Genomic DNA, 24,343 nt, shown 5'->3' with positions numbered 1-24,343 from the left:
ATTATATAATTGTCTTCAGGAGTCCAGACTGCTGGGTTGGAGTTTGGTAGTTTCAGATATTTACTTCTAGCTATTCCAATACATTAAAGCCTAAGAGGTGTTATCTATATAGTGCATAAGAATGTCCACCAGAGTGACCTCTCGACTCCATTTGGAATCTCTCAGCCACTGAAACTATTTCGTCTCATTTTGCATCCCCCTTTTGGTCAAGAAGATACTCTGAGTCCCACGATGCCGGGTCCACATTCATCCCCGGGAGTCATACTCTGCGTTGCCAGGGAGATTTACACCCCTGGGAGTCGGGTCCCACGTAGGGGGGAGGGCAGCGAGTTCACCTGTCGAGATGGCTCATTTAGAGAGAGAGAGGGCCACATCTGAGCAACAAAGAGGTACTCAGGGGGAGACTCTTAGGCACCATTACATACAACTTTAGACTTTCCTTTGTGGTAATGAGCTTCATAAGGGCAAGTCCCATGCTTGAGGGCTCAGCACATCAAACTGCCAGTCCCAATGTTTGTGACAACATATGCTAGGGGATCAGCATCTTAAAGTTTAGAGATAGGCCTTACAATTCAGGGATAGAGTTAACTGCTGTAAGAGCTTACAATCTTGGGACTATTACAATTATTGTGTCCACGTTAGGCTATGTTCTAAGATTCAATTCTGAGTTTACACATTGTAGTTAGTCCATATTAGTGAGGCATCATCCCTCTCACCATGTTTTCTCCAACACTTTTACTCCTATATATATATTTTCCTACAATTTTATAAAGTTATATTCACATACCATACATTTATCCACAGTGTACAATCAGTTGTTCATGGTATCATCATAAAGTTGTACATTTATCACCACAATCAGCATTTGAACATACTGATTACTACAAGAAAAATTGTTTTTTTTTTTTAGCAATAAGAAAAAATGATAAAAAGAAAAATAACATGTCATAGAAGACAATATACTACTAAGGACAGCAAATAACACCACTACCAAGAATCCCATATTACTCCCCTATATCCCCTTCTCATATACATTTAGCATTGGCGTATTGCCTTTGTTACATTTAATGTAAGTATATTACAATGTTACTGTTGACCATAGACTCCAGTTTGCTTTGATTATGTTTTTTCCTGAATACCATCCCTTTTTCAAATTTCTACATGGTTGACATTCATTTGCTTTCCCACATGCAAAAACATTTTTATATTTGTATATTTAGTAACAGTCATTGGCCACTCCAGTTTTTGCCACGTTATACAGTCCCAGTCTTTATCATCTATCTTTACCTCTGGTGTCATACATTCTCCTATCCCACCTCTTTCAGCTTTACTCGCAGACATCTATGTTCAGTGTACTTACAATACTGTGCTACCATCACACAGTATTATGCTATCTATTTCTGGATCTATGCAATCAGTCCTAAACATTCTGTAGTACTTCAGCATCAAATGGCTGATCTCTGCCTTCTTTCTATCTCCTGGTCACCTGTGTTGTCAGTTTTTAACTCCCAAAGTTTGTTCATTAATGTCTGTTCATATTAGTGAGACCATACAGAATCTGTCCTTTTGTTTCTGGCTAACTTCACTCAACATAATGTCCTCAAGGTTCATCCACATTATTACATGATCCATGTCTTTGTTCTGTCTTACAGCTGCATAATATTCCATCATGTGTATATACCACAGTTTGTTTATCCACTCGTCCTTTGATGGACATTTGGGCTGTTTCCATCTCTTGGCAATTGTGAATAATGCTGCAAAAAACATTGGTTTACAAATGTCTGTTTGTGTCTTAAGTTTCAGTTCCTCTGAGTATATACCCAGCAATGGAATAGCTGGGTCATATGGCAAATCTATATTTAGCTTCCTGAGGAACCTCCATACTGTCTTCCAGAGTGGCTGCACCATTCTACATTCCCACCAACAATGAATAAGTGTGTCTCTTTCTCCACATCCTCTCCAGCACTTGTCATTTTCTGTTTTTTGGATAATGGCCATTCTGGTAGGTGTGAGATGATATCTCATTGTGGTTTTGATTTGCATTTCCTTAATAGCCAGTGAAGTTGAGCATTTTTTCATATGCTTTTGAGCCATTTGTATTTCTTCTTCAGAAAAATGTCTGTTCATGTCTTTTGCCCATTTTTTTATTGGATTCTTTGTCTTTCTGTTATTGAGATGCAGGATTCCTTTATATATTCGGGATATTAAACCCTTATCTGATATGTGGTTTCCAAATATCATCTCCCATTGTGTAGGTTGCCTTTTTACTTTTTTGACAAAGTCCTTTGATGTACAAAAGTGTTTAATTTTGAGGAGATCCCATTTGTCTATTTGTTCTTTGATTGCTCGTGCCTTGGGTGTGAGGTCTAAGAAACCACCTCCTTTCACAAGATCTTTAAGATATTGCCCTACATTTTCTTCCAAGAGTTTTATGGTCTTGATGCTAATGTTTAGGTCTTTGATCCACTTTGAGTTAATTTTGGTATAAGGTGTGAGATGGACATCCTCTTTCATTCTTTTGGAAATGGATATCCAGTTCTCCAAACACCATTTATTGAACAGGCTGCTCTTTCCCAGTTGCTTCGGCTCCACTGCCTTATCAAAGATCAGTTGTCCATAGATGTGAGGGTCTACTTCTGAACACTCAATTCGATTCCATTGATCAGTATATCTGTCCTTATGCCAATACCATGCTGTTTTGAGCACTGTAGCTTTGTAATATGCTTCAAAGTCAGGTAGTGTGAGACCTCCCACTTCACTCCTCTTTCTCAAGACATTTTTGGCTATTCAGGGCATCTTACCCTTCCAAATAAATTTAGTTATTGGTTTTTCTATTTCTGTAAAGTAAGTTGTTGTGATTTGAATTGGTATTGCATTGAATCTGTAAATCAGTTTAGGTAAAATTGCCATCTTAACTATATTTAGTCTTCCAATCCATGAACATGGTATGTTCTTCCATTTTTTCAGGTCTTGTTCAATTTCTTTTTGCAGTTTCTTATAGTTTTCTATGTAAAGGTCTTTTGTGTCCTTGGTTAAGTTTATTCCTAAATACTTGATTCTTTTGGTTGCTATTGTAAATGGGATTTTTTTCTTGATTTCCTCCTCTTGTTGCACATTACTTGTGTATAGGAACACTACAGATTTTTGTGTGTTGATCTTGTAGCCTGCTACTTTGCTGTATTCATTGACTAGTTCTAGTAGCTTTGCTGTAAATTTTTCTGGATTTCCCTACATATAGAATCATGTCATCTGCAAATAGTGAAAGTTTTACTTCTTCCTCTCCAATTTGGATGCCTTTTATTTCTTTTTCTTGCCTAATTGCTCTAGCTAGAACTTCCAGCACAATGTTGAATAGCAATGGTGATAGTGGGCATCCCTGTCTTGTTCCTGATCTTAGAGGAAAAGCTTTCAGTCTCTCCCCATTGAGTGTGATGTTAGCTGTGGGTTTTTCATATATTGCCTTTATCATATTGAAAAAGTTCCCTTCTATTCCTATCCTTTGAAGTGTTTTCATCAGGAAAGGATGTTGAATTTTGTCAAATGCCTTTTCTGCATCAATTGAGATGATCATGTGGTTCTTCTGCTTTGATTTATTGATGTGGTGTATTACATTAATTGATTTTCTTGTGTTGAACCAGCCTTGCATGCCTGGAATAAATCCCACCTGGTCGTGGTGTATAATTCTTTTAATGTGCTGCTGGATTTGATTTGCGAGTATTTTGTTGAGGATTTTTGCATCTATATTCATTGAAGAAATTGGTCTATAATTTTCTTTTTTTGTAGTATCTCTGCCTGGTTTTGGTATTAGGATGATGATGGCTTCATAGAAAGAGTTAGGTAGCTTCCCCTCTTCTTCAATTTTTTTGAAGAGATTGAGCAGGATTGGTACTAATTCGTTCTTGAATGCTTGGTAGAATTCACATGTGAAACCATCTGGTCCTGGGCTTTTCCTTTTTGGGAGCTTTTTGATGACTGACTCAATCTCTTTACTTGTGATTGGTTTGTTGAGGTCATCTATTTCTTCTTGAGTTAATGTTGGTTGTTTATGCTTTTCTAGGAAGTTGTCCATTTCATCTAAGTTGTCTAGTTTATTAGCATATAGTTGCTCATAGTATCTTCTCATTATCTCCTTAATTTCTACAGGGTCGGTAGTTATATTTCCTTTCCCGTTTCTGATTGCATTTATTTGCATCTGGTCTCTCTTTTTTTTTTGTTAGCCTAGCCAGTGGTCCATCGATTTTATTGATTTTCTCAAAGAACCAACTTCTGGTTTTGTTGATTCTCTCTATTGTTTTCCTGTTCTCAATTGCATTTATTTCTGCTCTGATCTTTGTTATTTCTTCCCTTCTGCTTGCTTTGGGGTTAGTTTGCTGTTCTTTCTCTAATTCCTCCAGGTGAGCAGTTAACTCTTCAATTTTTGCTCTCTCTTCTCTTTTAATATAGGCATTTAGGGCAATAAATTTCCCTCTCAGCACCGCCTTTGCTGCATCCCATAAGTTTTGATAAGTTGTGTTTTCATTGTCATTTGCCTCGAGGTATTTACTAATTTCTCTTGTAATTTCTTCCTTTACCCACTGGTTTTCTAAGAGGGTGTTGTTTAGCCTCCATATGTTTGTGAATTTTATGACCTTCTGCCTTTTATTTATTTCCAACTTCATTCCATTGTGGTCTGAGAAAGTGTTTTGTATAATATCAATATTTTTAAATTTGTTGAGACTTGCTTTGTGACCCAACATGTGGTCTATCCTAGAGAATGTTCCATGAGCACTTGAGAAAAAAGTGTATCCTGCTGTTGTTGGATGTAGTGTTCTATAAATGTCTGTCAAGTCTAGTTCATTTATCATACAATTCAACATCTCTGTTTCTTTAGTGATCCTCTGTCTAGATGTTCTATCCATTGATGAGAGTGGTGTATTGAAGTCTCCAACTATTATTGTAGAGGTGTCTATTTCTCCTTTCAGTGATCGCAGAGTTTGCCTCATGAATTTTGGGGCATTCTGGTTTGGTGCATAAATATTTATGACTGTTATGTTTTCTTGATGAATTGACCCTTTTATTAATATATAGTGTCCTTCTTTGTCTCTTTTAATTGTTTTGCTTTTGAAGTCTAACTTGTCTGATATTAATATAGCTACTCCCGCTTTTTTCTGGTTGTTGTTTGCATGAGATATCTTTTTCCAACCTTTCACTTTCAGTCTATGTTTGTCCTTGTGTCTAAAGTGAGTTTCTTGTAGACAGCATATAGATGGGTCCTGTTTTTTAATCCATTCTGCCAGTCTGTGTCTTTTTATTGGGGAGTTTAATCCATTGACATTTAGTGTTATTACTGTAAGGGCAGTACTTTCTACTATCATTTTGTTTTTTGGAATTTATATGTCATATCTTATTTTTTCCTCTCCTTTTACCTTTCCTGATAATCTTCATTTCTGCACTCTTCTCCAGCTCTCTCTCTCCTGTCTTTTCCTATCCGCCTGTAGCACTCCCTTTAGTATTTCTTGTAGTGCTGGTCTCTTATTCACAAACTCTCTCAGTGTCTGTTTGTCTGAAAATGTTTTAATCTCTCCCTCATTTTTGACGGAAAGTTTTGCTGGATATAGAATTCTTGGTTGGAAGTTTTTCTCTTTCAGTATCTTAAATATATCATGCCACTGTCTTCTTGCCTCCATGGTTTCTGCAGAGAAATCTGTACATAGTCTTATTGACTTTCCCTTGTACATGATGGATTGCTTTTCTCTTGCTGCTTTCAGAATCCTCTCTTTGTCTTTGACATTGGACAATCTGACCAGTAAGTGTCTTGGAGTAGGTCTATTGGGATCTATTCTATTTGGGGTACGTTGTACTTCTTGAATCTCTAATTTTCTGTCTTTTATAAGAGTTGGGAAATTTTCAGTGAATATGTCTTCTATTACTCTTTCTGCCCCCTTTCCCCTCTCTTCTCCTTCTGGGATACCCATAACACGTATATTTGTGCGTTTCATGTTGTCACTCAGCTCCCTAAGACCCTGCTCATATTTTTCCATTTTTTTCACCATCTGTTCTTTTGTGTGTATGAATTCGAATGACCTGTCTTCCAGTTCACTGATCCTTTCTTCTGCCTGTTCAAATCTACTGTTGTGTCCCTCCATTTTGTTTTTCATCTCCTCCATTGTGGCCTTCATTCCCATGAGTTCTGCCATTTGTTTTTTTAAGTTTATGAATTCTTCTTTATGGTCAGCCAGTGTCTTCTTTATATCCTTCAGCTCTTTTGCTATATCTTCCTTCATTTCATCAAATTTATTTAGCATTAGTTGCCTCCACTCCTGTGTCTCAGCTGAGCTATTAGTTTGTTCCTATGGCTGGTCCATGTTTTCATGTTTCCTGGTATGGCTTGTTATCTTAAGTTGTCTAGGTATCTATTTCTCTTGATTAGTTTATTTTGGAGCTTGTTTTCTGTCTTTTACTTAGTGGTTTTCTTGTTGGTTGGCTTTGTTTTCTGGCCTCTGTTATTCAGTTCAGCTTATTCTAGACCTCTAACTTAGGTTCTATTTAGTTGATCAGAATTTTTCCCCTCTTGTTTTTTCTGTTTCTTGCTCTGCCTCTATGTAACCTTTTTGTGAGTGGGTCTCCTCAGATATGGTCGACCCTAGTCAGATTTTCCCAGTCTGGTGAGGCCCAGGTCTCAGTGGGAGGGTATGGAGTTTTCCTGAGAATGAGACCCTCCTATGAGGCCTTTAGAATTGGTGCTTTTCCTCTCCTGTCCAGCAGGTGGCGCTGGCCAGCCCGCAGCTCCCCCACCAGTGTAAGGAGGTGTGGAGCCTTTAGTTCTCCTGGTGACTCTGATCCTGTCGGGGGCGTGGCTGACTGAAGCTGGAATCTGAATTCCAGCCCCTGGGGTCTGAATTCCCAGAAGGAGGACTGCCAGTTGAGCTGGGCCTCCCTCCACTCTCCCAATCCTCAGAATTCCAGTTGTCTTTCAGGGGCACTATTCCCTTCTCCTCTCTCCTCTTTGGGGCCTCTCCAGGTAGATTCCTTGGTCAGCCTGAGTTGCCAATTAAAGACGGGGGTGGAGGCCTTCAGTAGTGAATACGGAATTCAAAGACACTGTAGGTACTCTGTCTCCCCTCAAGCCCAGCCTAGTCCCTCAACCTGGGCTTTCCGATAGAAAATAACCACAAATTTTAATTTTTTATTTAAAAAAAAAAAAAAAAAAAAAATATAAAATAAATAATGAAAAATAAAAATGTAAAAAAAAAAAAAAAAAAGAGTCTCTTGTAAACGTTTTTCCCCAGCCTGGAAGTTTTGTCAGTGTCAGAATAGAGCATTTAAAGATATGCTTTGGGCTATTGTCTGATAATTACTCTCCAACCGCTTCAGTTCCACCCCTGCCGGGGCTATTGAAATGCAAAAAGATAAGGGATCAGCGAGAAGCCAGAAGGGACAAAATGTAAGGGAAAAAAAAATGGCTTTTTTGGAGTCTGGGAATGGGTGCCCGCTTTTACGTGCCCCCACTTCTTGGAGCCCAGCTCTTCTTTAGCACCCCAGCTCCCAAAGTTAGTTAATTAATTTGTTAATTAATTCTGCAGTTGAGGCTGGTTTGAGCCTCCCTTCTTGCCCTCAGCAGATTGCCGTTTTTTGGGTTTTTTTTTTCCCCCCTTTCAGGGAGCTGGCAGCAAGACAGTCTGTGAGGTCTGGGTGGGGAGGGGCGCCAGACCCCCGGTCCAGGGAACTTACAATGTTCGCTGCGATCTCAGCTTTTCCTCCAATTCCAAACTTGTGTCCAATGTGTGACTGGTTACTGGAGACCCGGGAAACACTGTTTCATATAGTTCTTGGGTAATTGCCAGCTGCTCTAGGGGAGAGCGAAATTCTGCTCCTCACCACTCCGCCATCTTGCACCGCCTCTGATGCATACTCTTGGGAGATTTTGATGATTGATTCAACCTCTTAACTATTGATTGGTTTGTTGAGATTTTCTGTTTCTTCTTGAGTCAGTGTTGGTAGTTTGTGTATTTCTAGGAATTTTACCATTTCATCTTAGTTATCCAATTTATTGGAGTACCATTGCTCATAGTATCCTCTTATAGTCCTTTTTATTTCTTTGGGATTTTCATTTCTGATTTTAGTTATTTGTGTCCTTTCTCTTTTTTATTCATTAGTCTGTTTGTCAATTTTATTGATCTTGTCAAAGAATCCATTTTGGTTTTGTTGATTCTATTTTTTTTATTCTCTATTTCATTTATTGCTTCTCTAATCTTTATTTCCTTCCTTCTCCTTGCTTTAGGTTTAGTTTGCTCTTCTCGTTCTAGTTCTTCCAGTTTTGTGGTTAGGTCTCTAATTTGAAATTACTTTTTTAATGTAACCTTAAAAGCTATATATTTCCCTCTCAGCACTGCATTTGTTGCATCCCATAAGTTTGGTATGTTTTATTTTCATTTTCATTTGCCTCTAGATATTTCCTAATTTCTCCTGTGATTTCTTCTCTACCCGATTGGTTTCTAAAAGTAGGTTGTTCAATTTCTGCATATTTGTGAATTTACCATTTCTCTGTATTGATTTCTAGCTTCATTCCATTATGATTGGAGAATATAAATTGTATGGCTTCAGTATTTTTGAATTTATTGAATTGAATTAATGTTTTGTGACCCAAGATATGGTCCATCCTTTAGTATGATACATGTATACTTGAGAAGAATGTGTATTCTGTTGCTGGATGAGGAGTTCTACATGTGTCTGTTAGGTCTGGTTGGCTTAGAGTATCATTTAAGTCTTCTATTTCCTTATTGAACTTCTGTCATGATGTTCCATCCATTATTGAAAATGGCACATTAAAGTCTCCTATTATTAATGTAGAACCATCAATTTTTCCTTCAAATCTGCCAGCTTTTCCTTCATGTATTTTGGGGCTCTGCTATTAGGTGCGAATATATTTGTAAGCGTTATATCTTCTTGTTGAATTGACCCCTTTATCAGTATATAATGACTGCCTTTGTCCCTCATAACTGTCCCTCATAACTGTTTTTTACTTTTTACTTTACATCTGGCAAATATTTGTATCAAGACTATACAAAGAATTCCTAATAATTGATCTTAAGAAGAAAAACCAATTAAAAGGGTAAATGATTTGAATGGATACTGCACAAATGAAGATATATGAATATCCAATAAGCAAATGAAACATACTCCAAATTATTCATCAGGGGAACGTAAACAAAAATAATAAGATAACACTGCATTCATGCCATAATGACTAAAATATTAAAAGACAGTTAATACCAAGTGTTAGCTTGGATGTGGCACAAATGAAGCTCTCATACTTTGCGGTTGGGTGTGAAATATTGTAACTCCGTTGGAAATAATTTAGAAGATATAAAATAAAGCTAAGGATACTTTTACCATATAACCCACTACTAGGTACTTTACCATATAATCCACTTCTAGGTATTTTCTCCAAATAAATAAAAATATACGTAAACAAAAAGATATGTGCAAAAATGTCTATAGAAGCTTTTTTCAAAATACTCCCAAGGCAGAAAAAAAGGCATTTGTCCACAAAGGATAATGGATAAACATGTTGAGCTATCTTCATTGCTGGAATACTCTTCAGTAGTAAAAAGCAACAATGTAGATTAATCTCATAAATATTATGCTGAACAAATGAAATTATACACAAAAAGTACATACTGTATGACTCCTTTTGTAGAAGTTCATGAAAAAAACAAAATAACTTACGGTGACAGAAATAAATCAGTTGTTGACTAGGGTCATGGGTGGGGAGACTGCAAAGAAGAATAAGGGAACTTTTAGGAGTGATGGGACTGTTCATGTCTTGATTGGGGTTACAGTTATACAGGTATATATAATTGGCACAATTTGTTGAATTCTAAACTTACAATGAGAGCATTCATTGTAAATCATACCTAAATAAAGTTAATGAGAGGGCAGAGGGAGCAGTGGAGGAAGGAAGGAAGGAAGGAAGAGAATTATTCAAGTATAGCAATTAAAATAAGGTAATGTTGACAAAACAAAAGACAAGTAGATAAGTCAAATAAAACCAACAGCCTGGAAATAACTTCACACATACATACATACTTGGTAATAAGAAAAGTGTCATTAAAAGAGAAAGATAGGTTGAAGTGGAACAATTTGGCAGCCATAAAGTCAAAAAACTTTAATTCTTTCCCGATCATTCCACCACACAGTGAATTCTGGGCTGATCAATAGCTAAATAAGAAAGAGGAAATGTTAAAGCTAGTATGAGAAAATATAGAATAACTTTATGATTTCAAGATACTGAAGAATTTCCTAAGACAGCTCACAGCTCCTGCATCTCCCCATAGATATATCATAAAAGTTAAGAAATTTTATCACATCAAAATGGTTTATGTCCCCTCAAAAACAATAAAATTTAAAACACATGTGCAGAAGATATTTGCTAACACTTTAAGCAAAGATTTAGATTTAGGATGTCCCAATAGTCTTAGTGCAGTTATAAGATTTAAGCATGCAGAAATGGCAACGAAAACATTTTAAAAGTTAATTATTTTAATTTTCAAATATTGATGTGTTTCTTATTAAAATTCAAAATAACTGTCTTATGCCATAGAATGTATAAGTGGATTTTTGAAAATTTGTAAAAATGAAAGAATTGCATTTATAACCCTGGCTGGGCCTGAACATCCTCCAGAGAACAAGGTTTTGATGAACACATGGCAGACAGCTTAGATATGACCAACTACCCTGTGCCCCACGAGGAAAAGTCTAATGGAGACAGGACAGGTGACCGTGGTGGCCAGGTGAGGGCTCCTCAGTCTGCTGAGCCACTGTCTGAGAAAGTGTCATTTGGAAACCATTACACACAAAATTTTAAAATTAAATTTTACTTTTCAAATTTTCCACAAAATTAGTGGAAAAGCAATGCAAATAAATATATAGACAAATGATGTTTTTGTAATTTGGTAGAATTTTCATTTCTGGAATCATTAAAGCTTAAAACGTCACTAACACTTTTAGAACACCCTAAAATAATATAAACATAATGAATGTCTCCAAATCTCCAAATTCAATAACTTATCTTAAATTCTTTCCTCATAGTTCTATCAATTGTTTCAAACATTTTTGAGCCTATATTGGTGGGTACATATGTATTCGTGATCATGAAACCTTGATATAGTATTTCCTTTTTAAATGCTATTCCATCCCTCTTTGCTCTTTATGGGATGTTAAATGAAAGTAACAAGGTGCAGAACATTATATGTGCATTCATTTGTATAAGAAGAAGAAGAGGGACACACACACACACCTATGTATGTATATATGTATTTGCGTGCACTAGTTCCTAGCTCTGCTTGGATGGGGAGAAACAGTATCTTAAAATTAAGGGAGGAGGAGGCAGTTGTGAGGATTCATGCTTCAGATTTACAGGCATTGAGGAACAGAAGGCCATAGTCTTTCCCAGTCTCTGCCAAGCTGTGTAGAAGAGAAAATAACCTCCAACTAAAACCCCCTGAGAAATGCTTTAATAGCTAAATGGGGAAAATGCAAAGATAAGAGAAAACCTCAAAGATAAGATTTAGCCTTCAGTAATGGAGCTACCTACAACCACAGCTTAGGATTTTTAACTCCAAGTAAAACCAGTGTTGAGTGTTGACTGGCCTAAGGATTTTTTTTTAATTTTTAAAATTTTTGTAAGTATTTTATTCACACACCATAGAATGCATCCAGTGTATACAAAGGATTTCATTTAATCACAGAGTGAGTTGTACTTTCATTACCACAATCTAGTTAGTACATTTTCATTGCTTCAAAAAGAAAAACTCCATCCCCCTCATACACCCACTATTATTGACACTTAGCATTGTTGTGTTACCATTGTTACAACTGATGGGAGAAAATTTGAAATATTAGTGTTCTGGTTTACTAATGCTGCCCATTATGCAAAATACCAGAAAAAGGACTGGCTTTTATAAGTGGGGTTTATTTGGTCACAAAGTTACAGTCTTAAGGCCATAAAGTGTCCAAGGTAAGGCATCAACAACAGGTACCTTCACTGGAGAAAGGCCACTGGCATCCGGAAATCTCTGTCCGCTGGCATGTGGCTGGCATCAGCTTGCTCCCAGGTTGCATTTCAAAATGGCATTCTCCAAAGTGTTCCTCTTGGGGCGTTTTGTCCTCTCTTAGCTGAAGCTCTTCCAAAATGTTGCTCTAAGTTGCTCTCCAAAATGTCACTCACAGGTGCTCCAAATTCCTTGTCTTTGTCAGCTTTTTATATGGGTCCAGTGATTTAATTCAGACCCACTCTAAATGGTCAGGGTAACACCTCCATGGAAATTATCCAATCAGAGATCTTGCCCATAGTTGATTGAGTCACATTTCCATGGAAACACTCAATAGGTTCCAACTTAATCAACACTAATACTAATACATCTGCCCCCGCAAGATTACATCAAAGAACATGGCATTTTGGGGGACATAATATATCCAAACTGGCACAAGAGTTAACTATACTAAATGGTTTTCATTAAGTGTATTTTTCCCATATACCACCTATTATTAACACCTTGTAATTTTTTTAATTTCAGTTTTATTAAGATACATTCACAAACCATACAGTCATCCACAGTGTACAATCACTTCTTCACAATACCATTATATAGTTGTGTGTTCATCACCACAGTCAATGTTTGAACATTTTCATTACCATACACAAAAAAGAATAAGAATAAAAATTACAGTAAAAAAAGAACATCCAAAACATCCCATACCCTAACCCGAATTCCTTCCTATTATTAATTTACTTTTTGTCCTCATTTTTCTACTTATCTGTCCATACACTGGATAAAGGGAGTATGAGCCACAAGGTTTTCACAGTCAAATGACCACACAGTGTAAGCTGTGTAGTTATACAATCATTTTCAAGAATCAAGGCTACGGGGTTGCAGTTCAACAGTTTCAGGTATTTCCTTCTAACTATTACAATATACTAAAAACTAAAAGGGGATATCTGTATAATGCATAAGAATGAAATCTGGAATGACTTCTTGACTCTATTTGCAAACTCTCAGCCACTGAAATTTTATTTTGTTTCATTTCTCTTCCCCCTTTTGGTTCAAGAAGACTTTCTCAATCCCACAATGCCAGGGCCAAGCTCATCCCTGTGAGTCATGTACCATGTTGCCAGGGAGCTTTACACCCCTGGGAGTCATGTCCCACGTAGTAGGGAGGGCAGTGAGTTCACCTGCAGAGTTGGCTTAGAGAGAGAGGCCACATTTGAGCAACAAAAGAGGTTCTCTGGGGGTAACTCTTAGGCACAATTTTAAGTAGGTTTAGCCTCTCCTTTGCAGTAATAAACTTCATAAAGGCAATCCCCAAGATCAAGGGTTTGGACTTCTAAATTGGTAGTCCCCAATGCTTGTGAGAATATCATTAATTCCCTAGGCGGGAAAGTTTAATACTTCCACAATTTCCCCCAGTCCCTCAAGGGGGCTTTGCAAATACATTTTTATTCCCTGTCCAGATTACTTTGGGATGTATCAGGGCTTCACACTAACCTGTACAAACCAACCAGATTTCACTTCCAATTCAAAGTTCCATGTAATTATGGGATTTGAGTAAACTGACCATACAAGTTAAATTATATAGCTTGATACAAAAAAATACAGATTTTGCACTTGGTAAACATCTTTTCCTTTGCTCTCATGCAGAAATTGAAGTTTTAAAACACCGTTAATATCGCCCTTTACCCTTTAGTCTGATTTACCTTAGTCCTAACTGATTCCATTTCATTCAAATCTATAATTGAAGTCTGTTCTCTGTTTTCAGACATTTTAACATTTGCTGTATGGGGTAATGCTGACATTCATAGCTGCTGTACTCTGGCTCTGAGTCTCAGGTGTCACACAGATACCCAAAGTTCCAGGGACCAACCAGGTTATTCACAAAGAGCTCAGCATCTCAGAATTTAGAAATAGCCATTACAACTCAGGAATAGATGTGACTGCTGTAAGAGCTTACAGTCTAGGAACCTTTATAATAAGCTTTCCTCCGATAATCTATGCTCTCAGATTCAATTCTCAGAGTTTGCACATTATTGTTAGTCCATATTTGTGAGGCGTTATAGTGCTTTTCTTTTCATTTCTGGTTTATTTCACTCAACATACTGTCCTCAATGTCCATTCACCTCACAACTTCCTTCCTTCTTGTAGCAGCTCGATTTTCCGCTGTGTGTATGTATACACCACAGTTTACCATTCCGTTCATCAGTTTATGTACCCTTAGGTACCTCCATCCACTGTGAATCTTGAATACTGCCACCATAAACCCCACTGTGCAATTGTCTTTTCATGTCCCTGCTCTCATTTCTTCAAAGTACATACCCAATAGCAGGGTTGCAGGACCATATGGCAACCCATGCTTAGCTTCCTGTGGAACCACCACACTGCCCTCCAGATGGGCTGCACCATTGTACCTCCCCACCAATGGTGATTAGGTATATCCTTTTCTCAGCACTTGTATCCTTCTATTTTATAGATGGTTTTATTCGTACACCATACATTCCATCCTAATAAACAATCAGTGGTTCTCTGTATAATCACATAGTTATACATTCACTATCACTGTCTATATGAGGACATTTCCATCTCTTCCACTAAGAGAAAGAGGTGAAGAAAAGAAAACAAAGAAAGGAAAGAAAAAAAATGACAACTAAAAAGCAACAAAAAAGAAAAATAATATACAATACAATAAAAAAAGGCAACAACAACAACAGTGCCAAGAACCCCATACCCCACCCTTATGTCCCCCTCTTATAGACATTTAGCTTTGGTATACTGCCTTTGTTACAGTTTGTGGAAGCATATTACAGTGTTACTGTTAATTATAGACTCTAGTTTGCATTGATTATTTTTCCCTAATACCATCCCATTTTTAACACCTGGAAAAGTTGACATTCATTTGTTCTCCCTCATGTAAAAACATTCTTATATTTGTACATTTAATCAGAATCATAGACCACTCTAGGTTTCACTAAGTTATACTGTCCCAGTCTTTATCCTCTATCTTTCCTTCTGGTGACCTGCATGCCCCTAACCTTCACTCAACATAATGTCTTCAAGGTTCACTCATGTTGTAACATGCACTAGAATTTCATTCCCTGTTACAGAATATTTCACAATATTCCATTGTATCTATATAACACATTTTCTTTATCCGTTCGTCTGTTTATAGACATTTGGGTTGTAATCACTGTATTGACTATTGTGAATAATGCTGCTAGGAACACTGGTGTACAAATATCTGTCTGAGTTCCTGCTTTCATTTGTTTTGGGTACATACCTAGAAGTGGGATTACTGGGTCATGTGGTAGTTCCAGGTTAAATTTTGTGAGGAACTGCCAAACTAGTCATACAGTGGCTGTACCATTTTATATGCCAATCAACAATGTACTAAATTTATTGCTTTTCCACACCCTCATCTGCACTTATTTTCCATTTTCTTAATAATAACCCTTCTAGTGGGTGTGAAAAGGTATCTCATTATGGTTTGCATTTGCATTTACCTAGTATCTAGTGAACTTGAGCATCTTTTCATGTTCTCATTGATCATTTATATAGTTTCTTTGTAGAAATGTCCATTCAAGTCCTTTGCCCATTTCTTAATTAGGTTGACTTTGTTCTTGAGTTGTAGGAGTTCTTTATAAATTCTGGATAGTAAACCTTTATGAAATATATGGTTTCCAAATATTTTCTCCCATTCTGTTGGTCTGTGTTTTTACTTTCTTGATAATATTGTTTGATGCACAAAAGTTTTAATTTAGATGGAGTCCAATTTATTATTTCATTGCTTGCGCTTTTGGTGTAACTCTAAGAATTAATTGTGTAATAAAAGATTCTGGATATATTTCCCTGTATTTTCTTCTGAGTTTTATAGTTTTGGCTCTTACATTTATGTCATTGGTCAGTTTTGAGTTTTCTTCTGAGTTTTGTAGTTTTGGCTCTTATACTTATGTCACTGGTCAAATTCCAGCACCATTTGTTGAAGAGATTGGCCTCTATCCATTGAGTGGACTTGGCACTCTTATGAAAACTCAGTTGGCCCAAGATGAGTGGATTTACTTCACTCTCTGTTCTATTCCATTGATCTATGTAACCTTGTGCCAGTTACCATACTGTTAGATTACTATAGCTTTGTACTAAGTTTTTAAGTTTGGAAGTGTGAGTCTTCCATTTTTGTTCTTCTTTTGCAAGATTGCTTTGGCTATGAGGGGTGCCTTACCCTTCCATATGAATTTGATGATTAGCATTTCTATTGCTGTGAAGAAAGCTGTTGGAATTTTGATTGGGATTGCTGTAAAGCTGTAACTCTGAAAATCTGACATCTTAAGGATATTAAGTCTAATAATCTATGAGCATGGGATATCTTTTCTTTATAAATGTCTTTAATTTCTTTCATTAATGATTTGTAGTTTTCTGCATTCAATTATATTATGTCCTTTGCTAAATTTATCCATTCATATTTTATTATTTTATTTGCTATTATAAATGGCTTCTTTCTCACTGACATTTTTTTATTATTCCTTGCTGGTGTGTAGAAACTCCACTGATTTTTGTGTACTGATCTTGTACCCTGCCATTTTGCTGAATTCATTTATCAGCTATGGTTAATTTCTTGTAGATTTCTCTAGATTTTCTACATACAGAATAATGTCATCTGCATATAAGGATAGTTTGATTTCTTCCATTCCAATATGGATGCCTTTTATTTATTTTTCTTGCCTGATTGCTCTGGCTAGGACTTCCCATACAATGTTGAATAGTAGAGGTATATGTGGATATCCTTGTTTGTTCCTGATCTTATGGGGAATGCTTCAGTCTTTCACCATTGAGTATGATGTTAGCTGTGGGTTTTTCATATATGCCTTTTTATCATGGTCTTGAAGTCCTCTTCTATTTCTAGTTTCTGAGTGTTTTTAATCAAGAAAGTGTGCTGGGTTTTTTTATGCAACTTTATTCAGATATATTCACATACCAGATAATCATCCAAAGTGTACAATCATTGTTTCACAGTATTATCATATAGTAGAGCATCAATTTTTGAACATCTTCATTACTCCCCCTGCAAAAAAAGAATAAGAATAAAAATAAAAAAGAACTCCCAAAACATCCCATAACCCTTATCCCCCCTTTATTTATTTATTTGTTCATTTATTTATTGTCTTTGTTTTCTTACTCATCTGTCTACACCCTGGATAAAGGAAGTGTTATTCACAAGGTTTTCACAGTTACACAGTCGCACTGTAAAAGCTGTATAGTTATACAATCATCATCAAGAATCAAGGCTACTGGATTAAGTTCAACAGTTTCAGGTGTTTCCTTCTAGCTATTCCAATACACTAAAAACAAAAAGGGATGTCTATATAACACATAAGAATAACTTCCAGAATGACTTCTTGACTCTATTTGAAATCTCTTTGTCATTGAAACTCTATTTTATTTCATTTCTCTTCCCCCTTTAATCCAAGAAGGCTTTCTAATCCCATGATGCCAAGGCCAGGCTCATCCCTGGGCTTCATGTCCCACATTGCCAGGGAGACTTACACCCCTGGTAGTCATGTCCCATGTAGGGGGAGGGCAGAGAGTTTACCTGCAGAGTTAGCTTAGAGAGAGAGGCCACATCTGAGCAACAGCAGAGTTCTCTGGGGGTGACTCAGGCATAATTATAAATAGGCTTACCTTCTCCTTTGGATGCAAATCCAAATAAATTGTTTGCAATCAATTGCTCACAGTCTCATCATTAATTTTTTGATCATTTTCATTACTCAAAGAATTAAAAATGAAAATAAAAATAAAAGTACAAAAGAATACCCATAACATCTAATACTCCCTCCCCCCGCCATTATTCATTTACTTTTTGGCCCCCTTTTTTCTACTGATCTGTTCATACACTGGGTAAAGGGAGTGTGAGCCACAGTGTTTTCACAGTCACACATTCACACTTCGTAAGCTGTATAGTTATACAATTGTCTTTAAGAATCGAGGGTACTGGATTACAGTTCAACAGTTTTAGATATTTCCTTCTATCTATACTAATACACGAATAATCCACAAGGGATATCTATAAAATGCATAAAAATAATGTCCAAAATGACCTCTCGACTCTCAGCCATGGAAACTTTATTTTGTTTCATTTGTCTTCCCACTTTTGTCACAAAGACTTTGTTAATCCCATGATGTCGGGCCAGGCTCATCCCCAGGAGTCATGTCCCATGTTTCCAGGGAGATTTACACCCCTGGAAATCATGTCCCACGTTGGATGTGGGAGGGCAGTGAGTTTACCTGCATTATTGGCTTAGAGAGGCCACATCTGAGCAATGAAAGATGTTGTCTGGTGGTGACTCTTAGGCACAATTATAAGTAGGCTTAGCCTCTCCTTTGTAGTAACAAGCTTCATAAGGGCAAGTCCCAAGATCAAGAGCTTGGCATACTAGAATGGTAGTCCCAATGCTGGTGAGAATATCAGGAATTCACCAGGTGGGGAAGTTTAATATTTCCAATTTCCCTCCACTCCCGCAAGGGGGCTTTGGAAGTACATTTTTATTCTCTGCCCAGATTACTTTAGGATGTATCAGGGCTTCATGCAAAACTCACCCCCTATTTAAGGTTCCATATAATTATAGTGCTTGAATAAACTGTCCATACAAGTTAAATTATATAGCATGCTCCAGAAAATATAGATTTTCCACCAAATAAACATCTCTTCCTTTGGTCTCACATAGAAGTTGAAGTTTTAAAACACAGTCAATATCATCATCCTTTTCCCTCTAGTCTGGTTTACCATAGTCCTAACCAAGTCCATTTTGTTCATATCTCTAATTGAAGTCTGATCTCTTTTTCAGGTTCTTTAATATTTTCTATATGGGGTAATGCTGACATTCATAGCTGTTGAACTCTGGCTCTAGTCTCACGTGTCACACAGATACTTGAAGTTCCAGGGACTGACCAGTTTATACCCAAACAGCTCATCATCTCAGAATTTAGAAATAACTGTTACAACTCATGAATAAATGTGACTGCAGTAAGAGCTTACAATCTGGAAACCTTTACAATAAGCCTTCCCCTGATAGCCTATGCTCTCAGATTTAACTCTCAGAGTTTGCACATTATAGTTAGTCCATATTAGTGAGGCGTTATAATGTTTATCTTTTTGATTCTGGCTTATTTTACTCAACATACTGTTCTCAAGATCTATTCACTTAGTTTCATACCTCACAGCTTCATTTCTTCTTGCCTCTGCTCAATATTCCATTTAATGTATACACCCCAGTTTATAGACTGCAGTTAACCATTCCTTTTATTGGTCAATGTACCCTTAGGTATATCAAGATCTGTTCAGAATCTTGAATACTGCTGCCATAAACACCAGTGTGCAAATGTCCATTCATGCCCCTGCTCTTGGTTCTTCCAAGTATATACCCCAAGACGGGGTTGCATGCTCATGTGGCAACCCCATGCTTACCTTCCTATGGAACCACCACACTACCCTCCAGATGGGCTCCACTGTTCTACTTCCCTACCAACAGTGAATGGTACATCCCTCTCTCCATGTTTTCTCCAGCACTTGTATCCCTCTGTTTATTTTTTAAACAGTTTTATTCACATATCATACAATCCATTCTAAGTAGATAATCAGTGGTTCCTGGTATAGCAACATAGTTATGCATTCACCTTCAACACCTACATGAGGACTTTTCCATTGCTTCTGCAAAGAATCAGGAAAAGGAGGGGAAAAAAGGAAGAATAAAAATATAAAAGATAGAAGAAAAATAAAAATAAAGTAAAATACAATGAAAATGTCAGACAACACCACCATCACCAAGAATACCGTATTACTCCCTTATAAACCCCTCATATAGATATTTAGCATTGGTATATTGCCTTTGTTACAATTAATGGAAGCATCTTACAATGTTACCAGTAACTAAAGACACTAGTTTGCATTGATTGTATTTTTTTCCCTTGTACCATCCAATTTTCAACACCTTGCAATGCTGACATTCATTTGTTCTCCCTCTTTTAAAAACATTCTTTTATTTGTGCATTTAATTACCATCATTGACCACTCAGGTTTTACTAAGTTATACAATCCCAGTCTTTATCTTCTATCTTTCCTTCTGGTGTCATACATGCCCCTAGTCTTCCTCTTTCAACCATACTCACACTCATCTTTGTTCAGAGCACTGACAAATTGTTCTACCATCACAGAGTATTTCACTATTTCTAGATCTATACAATCAATCCTATTTACCCTTATGTGCTCCTTCAGCATCAAATGCCCAATTTCTAACATCTTTTTATCTCCTGATAACCTGTGTTCTCAACTTTAACTCTCAAATTTGACTCATCAATGTTAGTTCATATTACTGTGTCCATAGAGTGTCTGTCCTTTTGTTTCTGGCTAATTTCACTTAACATAAAGTCTATTGTCTACCATTTTGACTTTTGGAATTTATATATCATTTTATTCCCCCTCCCCTTTTTACTCTCACTGATAGTCTTCATTTCTACTCTCTTCTCCAAACCTCTCTCTCCTGTTTTCCTATCTGCCTGTAGTGCTCCCTTTACTGTTTCTTGTAGAGCAAGTCTCTTGTTCACAAACTCTCTCAGTGTGTGTTTGTCTGAAAATATTTTAAACTCCCCCTCATTTTTGAAGGACAGTTTTGCCAGATATATAATTCTTGGTTGGAAGTTTTTCTCTTCCAGTTTCTTAAATATATCTTGCCACTGCCTTCTCACCTCCATGATTTCTACTGACAAATCTGCACATAGTCTTATCGAGCTTCCTTTGTATGTGATGGATCACTTTTCTCTTGCTGCTTTCAGAATTCTTTCTTTGTCTTTGACATTTGATAATCTGATTATTATGTCTTGGAGTAGGTCTGTTCGGATCTCTTCTGTTTAGGGGTAGACTGCACTTCTTGGATCTGCAATTTTATGTCTTTCATAAGAGATGGGAAATTTTAAATGATTATTTCCTCCATTATTGTTTCTGCCCCCTTTCCTTTCTCCTCTTCTGGGACACCCATGACATGTATATTCATGCACCTCATGTTGTCATTCAATTCCCTGAGACCCTGCTCATATTTTTCCATTCTTTTTTATACCTGTTCCTTTTTGTGTAGGATTTCAGATGTCCTGTCCTCTAGTTCCTGAATCCTTTTTTCTGCCTCTTCAAATCTGCTGTTGTGTGTCTCCATTGTGTTTTTCATCTTTTCTATGTTCCTTTCATTCCCTTAAGTTCTGCCAATTGTTTTTTCAAACTTTCAAGTTTTTCCTTATGTTTGCCCAATGTCGTCTTTATATCCTTCTTCTCTTTTGCCATATCATCCCTCAGCTTGTTGATTTGATTTTTGAACTGATTGGGCATATTTGTTTGAAGATCTTTAATTAGTCGTTTCAACTCCTGTATCTCATTTGAAGTATAAGTTTGTTCCTTTGACTGGGCCATATCTTCATTTTTTTCTAGTGTAATTCATAAGTTTTTGTTGTCTAGGCATCTGATTCCCTTGATAACCCCAAACAGATTTTCCCAGACCAGACCAGCCCAGGTCTCAGGAAGAGGGTGTAATCATTATCAAGTTTCCAGTTCTTATGCTGCAATCTCAGCCATTCCATCCATTCCTGACTGGTGTATGATATGTGTCCAGTTACAGATACCCCCCACAGTTGTTCCAGACTATTTACTAGTTGTTCCTGGCTATATGCTAGTTGTTCCAGAAGACTAACTAAATTATACATCTCCCTATGCCACAATCTTTCCATGCCTTGCAAATACTTTTTTATAATCTGCTCAGATTACTCAGGATGTATAGGGGCATCACACTAACCTGTACAAACCAAGAAGTTTGCACTCCCATTTCAAGGTTCTCTGTAATTATGGTGTTTAAATAAACCATCCAAACAGGTTAAATTAGGTAGCGTGCTACGGAAAATATAAATTTTGCACCAAATAAACTTCTCTTCCTTTGGTCTCACACAGAAGTTGGAGTTTTAAAACATACGCAACATTGTCCTTTACCCTTTAGTCTGATTTGCCTTAGTCTTAACCAGATTAGCTTCTTTCATATCTCTAATTGAAGTCTGATGTCTTTTTTAGCTTTTTTAACATTGCTGTATGGGGTAATACTGGCTTTCTTAGCTGCAGAACTCTAGCTCTGAATCTCAGGTGTCACACAGATACCTGAAGTTCCAGGGAATGACTAGGTTATACACAAAGAGCTCAGCATCTCAGAATTTAGAAATAACCATTATAATTCAGGAACAGACATGACTGCTGTAAGAGCTTACAATCTAGGAACCTTTAGAATAATCCTTTTCCTGATAACTTATGCTCTCAAATTCAATTCTTAGACTTGACACATTTAGTAAAGCTTAGTGTATATTTGTAAGTCTTTATATTAGCCTTTTTGTTTCTGGCTTATATCATTCAACATACTGTCCTCAGGTTCATTCACCTAGTTGCATGCCTTACAACTGCATTCCTTCTTGGCAGCTGCTCAATATTCCATTGTATGCATATAGCATAATTCACCATTCTGTTCATCTATCCTGGCTGCCTCCATCCATTGTAAATCGTGAATAATGCCACTAGAAACACCAGTGTACAAGTGTCCATTCATGTCCTTGCATTCAGTTCTCCCAAGAATGTACCTAATAATTATATATTATTAATAATATTCAGGATCATGTGGCAACCCTATATTTGGCTTCCTGTGGAACCACCGCATTGCCCTCCAGATGAGCTGCACCATTCTACTTACCTACCAACAGTGAATAGATGTATCTCTCGCCACATTTTTTCCAACCCTTCTATTTTCTGTTTATTCTTGAAACAGTTTTATTCACTCACCATACAGTCCATTCTAAGTAAACAATCAATGGTTCCTGGTATAATCACATAGTTACGCATTCACCACCACAATCTACATGAGGACATTTCCATTTAGTTCTATGCTGAGATCTTGGCCACTCCACCCATTCCAGACTGGTGTACGTGTTGTCAAGTCACTGATGTCCCCCAGTTGTTGCAGACAGTTCCTGGCTGTTTACTACCTGCTCTAGATGACTAACTAAATTCGACACCTCCCTATGCCACCATCTTGCCCAGTCTACTCTAGGGTGTGGGTTTTGTCAGATGCCTTTTCTGTGTCAGTTAAGATGATCATGTGCTTTTTATAAAACATCGTTTTATTAATGTGGTATATTCTATTGTTTTCTTATGTTGAACCAGTCTTGCATTCCTGGGATAAATCTCACTCAATCATGGTGTAAAATCCTTTAACAAAAACCCGTTGGATTTAGTTTGCAAATATTTTGGTGTAGATTTTTGTATTTCTCCTAGAATGATTTAGGAAGTCTCCCCTTCTCTTCAATTCTTTGGAAGAGGTTGAAAATGATTTGCATCATTTAATGTTTGGTAAAATTCACCAGTGATGCCATCTAGTCCTAGACTTTTCTTTGTTGGGAGTTATTTGACTACTGATTCAAAATCTTTACTTGTTATTGGTCCATTGATATCTTCTACATCTTCTTGAGTCAGTATATGTAACTTGTGTGTTTCTATGAATTTCATCTAAGTTACCTAATTTGTTGGCATACATTTGTTTATAATATCCTCTTAAATTCCTTTTTAATTAGTTGGTAATAATTCTCCCCCTTTCATTTCTGATTTTTATTATTTGTATCCTGTTTTTCTTTGTCAGTCTTAAAGTTTGCCAATTTTATTGATCTTTTCAATGAACAAACTTTTGATTTTGCTAATTCTTTCTATTATTTTCTATTCTCCATTTCACTTATGTACACTCTTCTCTTTATTATTTCCTCCCCTCTGTTCAGTTTGGGTTTAGTTTTATCTTTTTTTCCTAGTTCTTCCAGGTATAAAGTTAGATTAATGATCTGTGATCTTTCTTATTTTTTAATGTAAGCATTTAGAGGTATAAATTTCCCTCTGGACACATTGCTTCATATAAGTTTTGGTATATTGTGTTCTCGTTTTCATTCATCTCAAGATATTTTTTCATTTCCCTTGTGATTTCTTCTTCGATCCATTACTTGCTAAAGAGTGTATTGTTTGATTTCCACATACTTCTGAATTTTCCAGTTTTTCCTCTGTCATTGATTTCTAGCTTTGTTCCATTGTGGTTGGAGAACATTCTTGGTATGACTTAAAATTGTTTAAACTTGTAACTTTGTTTTGTGACCTAACAAATGGTTTGTTCTGGTTTGCTAATGCTGCCATTATGCAAAATACTAGAAATGGGTTGGCTTTTATAAAGGGGGTTACAGTCTTAAGGCCATAAAGTGTCCAACAGTGT

General features: G+C 36.7%; 1 protein-coding gene across 1 annotated transcript in view; it reads right to left on the bottom strand.

Annotated features, from left to right (window-relative positions):
- Nucleotides 1-17,032: 17,032 nt before the first annotated feature.
- Nucleotides 17,033-24,343, bottom strand: part of LRMDA (leucine rich melanocyte differentiation associated) — a 1,132,756-nt gene continuing 1,125,445 nt past the window's right edge. Inside the window, exon 8 of the mRNA XM_037804640.1 lies at nucleotides 17,033-17,088. The gene's annotated coding sequence lies outside the window, so the exon portion shown is untranslated. The remainder of the gene's footprint in view (nucleotides 17,089-24,343) is intronic.

The sequence above is a fragment of the Choloepus didactylus genome, chromosome 15 (assembly GCF_015220235.1).
Source record: "Choloepus didactylus isolate mChoDid1 chromosome 15, mChoDid1.pri, whole genome shotgun sequence".
Taxonomy (NCBI): Eukaryota; Metazoa; Chordata; class Mammalia; order Pilosa; family Megalonychidae; genus Choloepus; species Choloepus didactylus.
Note: the sequence above shows the minus strand (reverse complement) of the source record. Positions and strands in the feature narration are given on the sequence as shown.